This window comes from Bidens hawaiensis, unplaced genomic scaffold (assembly GCF_021521415.1).
Source record: "Bidens hawaiensis isolate Kalapana, Puna unplaced genomic scaffold, B.hawaiensis_p1.1 tig00024420_1, whole genome shotgun sequence".
Lineage (NCBI taxonomy): Eukaryota > Viridiplantae > Streptophyta > Magnoliopsida > Asterales > Asteraceae > Bidens > Bidens hawaiensis.
Genome location: NW_027493845.1, coordinates 269,243 through 276,863, shown reverse-complemented (window position 1 = coordinate 276,863; position 7,621 = coordinate 269,243). Strand labels below are relative to the sequence as shown.

The window sequence follows — 7,621 nt, the reverse complement described above, 5'->3', positions numbered from 1 at the left end:
AGATCAGAGAGTGCCACGTGTTGCCACGTCTGCCACGTGGTGGATACGCATTATGATTCGTCAGACCACGTTATCGCATATCGCGATACCTCATTGGTTATGCCCATCGGCGATGCGAGCGTGCGAAGTGTAAAGTGCGCCATGAAAGCGCCACATTGCGCCTCGTCGCCGACTCCTTCGCCATCGCCATCGCCATCGTCCTCGCCCGAGCCCGTGCGCGTGTGCGTCGGGTGCCCCGCACCCTCCGCTAGGACCACTAAGTGCATGCTTGACATAAAAGAATATTACTATGAAAAATTTCTTCCTTATAAAGAGCTTCCATTTCTTTCTTACTTTCCATATGGGATGAGTTTTATCTTTCTTATTTATACCCATATGAAATGTTTCCACTTTCTTCCATCTTCCCATGTGGGATGGATTTCTCTTAAATCATAGGTTCATATGGCCATAAATTCATGAATCATGCACGGACTCCGACGATATATGTCATAAGCCCATATACGGTTCGTATGATCTCAAACTTTAAAAAAATGCTTCGTTTTAGCAAGATACGAGCTGTATACCCTTAAATACTCTGTATTACACATAATCGGATACTATCATACTATCCGTATGATTGTGTCATGTATTAAATATTTTAAGTTTTTGACCTTTGAGCCTTTGAGCAAAAAACACAATTGAGAAAACCTATAACTTTATTCAACGTGACATTGTGTTGCATCTTGTTAATTACTCATAACAGACCACCGAACCTTTCATACACATAAAGCCCGCCAAAACAGATCCCTAATTTCACGATTTACGGGAAATGGCAACCTCCATTGCAGCTTAATACAATGGCCAATGGGTAATTTATGGTTGTGTTATGACTTGTGACAGAAATTAGCATCCTTAAGTTATGGTTAATGTAGGCTTCATTGAAGACAAATAGTTAAAACTATAACCTTTAATTTTAATATTGTGTCACTTTATTTAAGTTTGTTGGATTAGAATGGTTTATATATAAACATTGGATCAAATCATTTTTCATGAAATGATTTTGATTGTAATTTGTGCTTGACTTTGAGCAGCATGTGTAGCTTTAATTTGATATTTAGTATTAATAATACATTCTGTGTAACATCCTACTTTTGGTTATAATAATAAAATAAATTTCTTCTATTTTATAGTGGGTCGTTATAGGTTTAGATAAATAGAATACGAGTTGGGCTAGTGTTGGGTAAATGAATATGGGTTGTGGACTTGGGTTAGGAAAGAAAGAAGGAAAGACTATGGGCTTAAGCCCATGATCCATAAATATATAAACCCTTAATCACCATTTAATTCCTCATTTACACATATTCCATACATCACCAAAACACACACTTAAGCTTTCTCTTTAGACTTTTCCCTTCTCTAAACCGAAACCAAGAAGGAATCCAAGCACCGACCCGAGGTAATGATAGTATGATGTTGTATGAACTTAAACCCGTTAGATATGGTCACGAAACGACGAGCCGACACCGTTAAACCGTTTAAGTCACGAGATCCGGATGGAATCGGGTATAAACCGAACCTAAGATGGGCATAGGGATCACCCTAGCTTAGATCTGGATCGAACGGGGCAAAAAACGGTGAAAAACGAGTTAAATCTCGTTTTTCCGGCGAAATCCCGACTTTCCGGCAATGGCGGTGCCGGAAAAGTGGTACGAGGTTAAGTAATGCCAGAGAATGTTCTGAAATTCTCTGACCTAACCCTAGTTCGCTAAGGAGTAACTAACGAATTAGAAGTATTCGCTAGCTGATTCGTCTATGGGAATATAACGAACTAGCTTCAGTTCGTTAAGGGAAAAGATAGCGAATTACCCTTGATTCTCTATAGTTAAAGGATAACGAACTACCCCCGATTCGCTACGAGAGATAACGAATTAGAAGGTCAAATTCGTTACATGGACTGATTCGTTATGTGGACTGATTCGTCAAATGACCAGTTCGTTATAAGGTCCAAATCGTTATAAGGACCAGTTCGTTAGAGGGCTCAGTTCGTTATAAAATTTTCCAAGCTGACCTGGCAGCTCGACCCCAGCCAGGGGCTCTGCCCCTTGGACCCTGCTAGGGGCTGCCGCCCCTAGACCCCGCTGCCAGGGGCGCTGCCCCCGGAACCCCGTTCGTTGTGGGTTATGAATAAACTAGAAACGTGATATAGATAGTGATAATTAATTGATATGTGTAATTGCTATACAGTTAGTCGTGCACAGCTCAAGAAAAGAATAACTATAAACGGTGAACGTAACCGCATTCAGGTGAGTTTCTAGCCCCATTCCTTGTTATGTTTTCGGGACTGTGTGCATACTCGTGTGATTAGTTAATACACTTATCCTAAGTGATAAGTGTATGCCATATATGTATTATGTGAAATGTAAGAATCATTTCTTGTCGGTACATGAACGATCTTCGGAATTGCATGTACTGCCAGGAAATGGTTTGATGTTATATGTATGTTGTAAGATGAAGAATGAATGATGTATGTACGTATGAAACTTTACGATTATGTATATAGAAAGTATGATATGGAGGTATGGAAGAAAGGGTACCGGACCCTAATAATATCCGAGGATGAAGGGTGACCGGACCCTAATAATATCCGAGGATGGAGGGAACAGGACCCTAATAATATCCGAGGATGAAGGGTGACCGGACCCTAATAATATCCGAGGATGGAGGGTACCGGACCCTAATAATATCCGAGGTATGTAGGGAGAATGCTCTTTATAACGAAAGGATAGTTAAGTATGTGTATGAAAGATTGATGGACAGGTTAAGTATGTAACGCGTACCTTCGGGCACGTATATGTGTATGTAAAGTAAGTTATGTGATTAACTAGAGCTCACTCAACGTAGCTGACCTTTAGTATGCACGTAGGCAAATAGGTTGAGGCAGCTCGCGTGATTGAAGACACATGGCATGGATCGAACGGCTGGCATTTGAAGATGGAAGAAATGATGTTTTAATACGATGATTTATGTTATAGTTTTAAAGAAAAGATTAAATGTTTTGTAATAAACGGTTAAAGTTTTATATTCCGCAAAAGTTTTAATAAACTCTGATTTGTAGAACTGTGTTTATGAGTAAATCCGAAGTTAAAGTGAGGCACCGGGAACGGGGCCTTACATTCTGTAATATAGGTATTTTAAACTCCATACATATTAGCCTTCAGGCCTTTACAAACCAAAATTACTTATCAACTATTTGCTTTTGGGTTCATGAGATCGAAGAGCCTTGATGCTAAACTTTGTTTGGTTGCGGGGGAAATACCATGCTTCCCTATCATCGCCTCGAGTATTGCTTCTCCAAATTTTTCATTCTCTATCACAGCTTCCGCAGCTTCCGGGATACTACCATCTTCTGAGAAACTTATCTGCATTTAAACAGATCATACATGTATTAGCTAGTTAAGGTGTATTGTAATTATCTTTGACACGTATATATAATTGCAAGATATGATTTGAGTATAGGTTCTATTTTTTATGATTATAATTATTGTATTGTATTGTACTGTATTGTATTGTTATATAGAATTGACTAATAATGCATATATAATAGCTAATTAACAAAGCCTTATAATTGAATATAACCATGTAGTATTGAACTAACCATTAGTGATTTATCAAGTAAAATTTTAAAGAGAAAAGAGGAGCCGGGTGGGAAGTTTTGGTCCTTGAAAATCTCTAGAAACTCGTCAATGGTTTTGACATCTGCTTCTGTTTATATCCCGAATGACTTCCAAATCGCTACACAATTTTCCGATACCTTTTCAGAGAATTGCTTACCTGTTAATGGTAGTATCATTCTCACCTGACCAAATTTTTCAAAGGGACCTGCATAGAAATAGAGATCATCACATAAGGCTATGTGCAGTAGACGGGCGACTTGCGTCATGTGACGCACAGTCAGTGAGTTTTTGTTTTAAGGATGTAGTGGTGTTGTAGCCCAATATATATACACACCACACACACAAAAGAATTTAATAATTATATTCTTCAAACCATTGGCCGGCAACAAATAACACCCCCTCCCTATCGCCCCCCTTGGGGGGGTGTTCCTCCATTTTGTAGCCCCCATCGCATCGCCCCTAAACGTCGCCCCATTACGCACAACAGTATTATAAATAACATATTATTTTAATTTATAAAAGGACCTTTACTGACTTATTTCTAAGTTGGTCAATTTACAAAAGGTTTTTCTGAAATGTCTTGTGAAAATGCGAATTCAAATTTTCATCTATTTGATTTGATTTGATTTGATTTTTATGAAATGTCGTGTGAAAATACAAAAGGTATATTGCAAAGGGATCCCTTTTCTTTTCAATCTTCATTCAAGGTGTATGTTGCAAAGAAATTTTTTTCAAACATGTGTATTTTATAAATAAAATTAGGTTAATGGTTGATTAAAAAAACAGAAAAGAAATAGGTTAAACCGCCATCCCTAATAGCGGTTTACGAGCAATTGAAACATGTGATCCGTCATAATCCGCCATTCCCAATAGCGGATTAGGAGGAAACCATTTTAATCCCGTTAACCAGCGTTAAACCAAGTTAACCCAGTTAGTTTTTAAACAAACCAAACTAACCGCTTATCCTAAGCTTTTCAACTTACATTGAATTTTAAATAGTTTTTTAAAAGTAGATGTTATATAAATTGAAACGTAAAGTACATGTTTTATAAAAGTAGTAATAATATTAAAAATATGAAATAAAATAAAATGAAAAACTGTAATAATATTAAAAACGTTAAACATGAAATAAAATACACTGAAAAGCACTACTACTGTTGCTGCTGTACTATTTCTACTACTACTACTACTATTGCTGCTACTGCTAATACCACTAATAATAATAATATGATGATGATGATAATGATTTGAAGGGCTCCGTCCACTACACTCATTTTAGCTATAAAATCATTATGATAACGTCGCGTCACATGGCGTATAACGCCCCCAAAAGGACTCCATCCACTACACATGGTCTTAGGGTCAATTCTTTCTACTTGTCCAATGCCCTCAAAAAATTTTGTATTCTCATAGACTGCCATAATTTTGTCTTTTCATTGGTAATATTTAATACTAAACGCAATCCAGATATGGTTTTCGTATAATTCTTTTATAAGTTTTGTTAAAAAAGTCGTCGTTCTAAACAAAATTAAGTAAATTTTATAAAAACCGAGTGTCAAACTAAAGGGTCTTTCAAATATAACATGATGCTAAAAAAATATTTAATTTAAATATAACTCGATTTACCTATAACAATATCCCTGTAGAACTCATCGGAATCCATCAATTCCTTAACGCTTTTGCCTTTCCACTTAATGGCAAGTGAAGAAATAGCTTTATCCTCCAAGTACACACCGTGCCCGGTAAACTTGACAAAGGTGCCTTCGATATCAATTCCCCTCACCTTTTGCATAATGTATAGCATGCATAGAAATATTATATTTATAACATTTAACCATTGACATTAATAAAACTCCACACCTAACATGCATGAAGACACCAAAACAACATGGTTGATGCATGATAGATTCACTTATTTGAATGCAAAAATACCTGCGCCTCCGAGGAAGAACGTGTTGGTTGCACCCGGAGGTTTGACGGACGGTGGAAAGACGATGGACTCAACCTGGACACCGGTGGAGGACTGAAGGATAGCCATGGTTAGAGCTAAAAGTTGTGTTTGAATGAAAGTTATGACTTGATTATAAAGGATATTGAAGTGATAGATATATAGCAATGAAATGAGGTATCGTGGAATAAGTTATAATCCAATTTTAAGGAATTTGGACAAATACTAAAAGTTGTGTTTGAATGAAAGTGAACTTTGTTTTTTTTCAAATTAATAGTACTACTACTACTAATTTTTTTTTTAACAAACGACTAAGTGAATAATAATAATAATAATAATAATAATAATAATAATAAAAGCTTGACATTTACATATTTTCCCTATTTAACATTATTAATTAAGTATTTGCCCGGTAAAAAAATCAATTGTATATTTCTCATTCTTTAAGATTATAAATACTTATTTATGCTTTTCTTCAAACCAAACAATATATGTTTGGGTGCTCCTAAAAGTACCCCCATTTTATCCATTTTTACTAAACATACCCCCCTCCCTTAAGTTTTATATTAATACAATCTAGACCTTTTTGTTGTTTCTTTTTTCATTTTGTTATCTTTTATTGTCATTATTATTTTTATAGAAGCAACTTTTTTTTTTCTATTTTTATTTAATATTTTTTTTCTATTCATCTTTTTATGTAAATTTAAAAGCCTTTAATAAAAACATATTTTTCTTACTTAGAGAAATTTTTTTTCCTTATCTAAAAAACGATGTTTTTCTTGTTTTAAAAAAATGTATTTTTTTCTATACTTGTTTTAACCTTTTTGGAGATCATTTTTTTAATAAAGAGATAGTTTACATTATTTTAAAAAATCATATTATTTTTTATAAATAAAAAGATGAAATAACATACAACTTGATATAAAAATTGACTCTTTCTCAGATAACATTTATATCATGTATCCAAACTTAACAAAAAAATCAAATTGTTTTGAATACATTTTATATAAAAATAAATAAAAAAAACTAGCTAGATAAAACATACAAAACTTTTTAATATATGTAAAAAATATAAACAGACTTTTAATAAGATCTTACAAAAATAAAATAATAATATCAATAACAAAAATATATTAAAAAACTGTAAAACAAAAATAAAAACTTAATAGTTTTTTATTTAATATTTTGAGTGAATTATAAAATAAAATAAGAGGAACTAATATGTCAACTACAAATATTAAAGGGAAATGAAAGTTCAGGGGGGGGTGTATGGATAGCAATGGAGGGGGTACGTTTAGCCTGACCCTATATGTTTCCATCTTAAAACATATATATTACATATTTATCCATTTCATTAATATTAACTTATTGAATTACGATTTACCCTTATTTTTACTAGTGTTTTTTAAATGTTAACAAGTGTTGGACGCGTTACCGAGCTAGACGTGTAATCTACGCCATGCGTTGAATGCGTAACTGCATGAATATCTATTAGATCCCTTCTTAAAGTTATTCGATGTCACACCCCGAAATCAGCGAAAGTCTTAATTTCTTATTTTGGGCGGTGACAGCTGCTCAGCCAATCATATTCAAATAATACAAAGAAAAGTTGGACTTGTATTAAAATTAGAGTTTTACACCCATTTATACATTATTCAAATCAAACTAGTCCAACACTTTCACTATTCAAAATACATTGCCACGTTTCCAACTTTTCTCACGAAGCTTCTATTTTGTTATTTACCTGAAAGACATGTTAAAACATTTGTCAACACAAAGGTTGATGAGTTCTTAAATTTCAATATCGTATTTTGAAACCATTTGTTAAATAATATTCTCCGTACACTTATGAAGGTAATCCATTAATCAAACTTTATCTAGAGATTCAAAATCAACATTTTATTTACATTAACAATTATATTAGTAATAAGTTTGCAAGAAATATGACATGTAAATGAAGTAAATTGATGGAGGCCTAAGTATTGAAGAACGTGTCATGTTATATTTGTAGGTCCATGAT

The 7,621-nt window shown here is 34.2% G+C and overlaps 1 pseudogene across 1 annotated transcript; it reads right to left on the bottom strand.

Moving 5' to 3' along the window:
* Window positions 1-3,154: 3,154 nt before the first annotated feature.
* LOC143569195 (chalcone--flavanone isomerase 1-like) lies at window positions 3,155-5,489 on the bottom strand (annotated as a pseudogene). Its single transcript, XR_013141692.1, has 3 exons — window positions 5,280-5,489; window positions 3,635-3,858; window positions 3,155-3,398 (listed from the first exon to the last, which is right to left on the bottom strand). The product of XR_013141692.1 is annotated as a chalcone--flavanone isomerase 1-like (transcript).
* Between the last annotated feature and the right edge of the window lie 2,132 nt (window positions 5,490-7,621).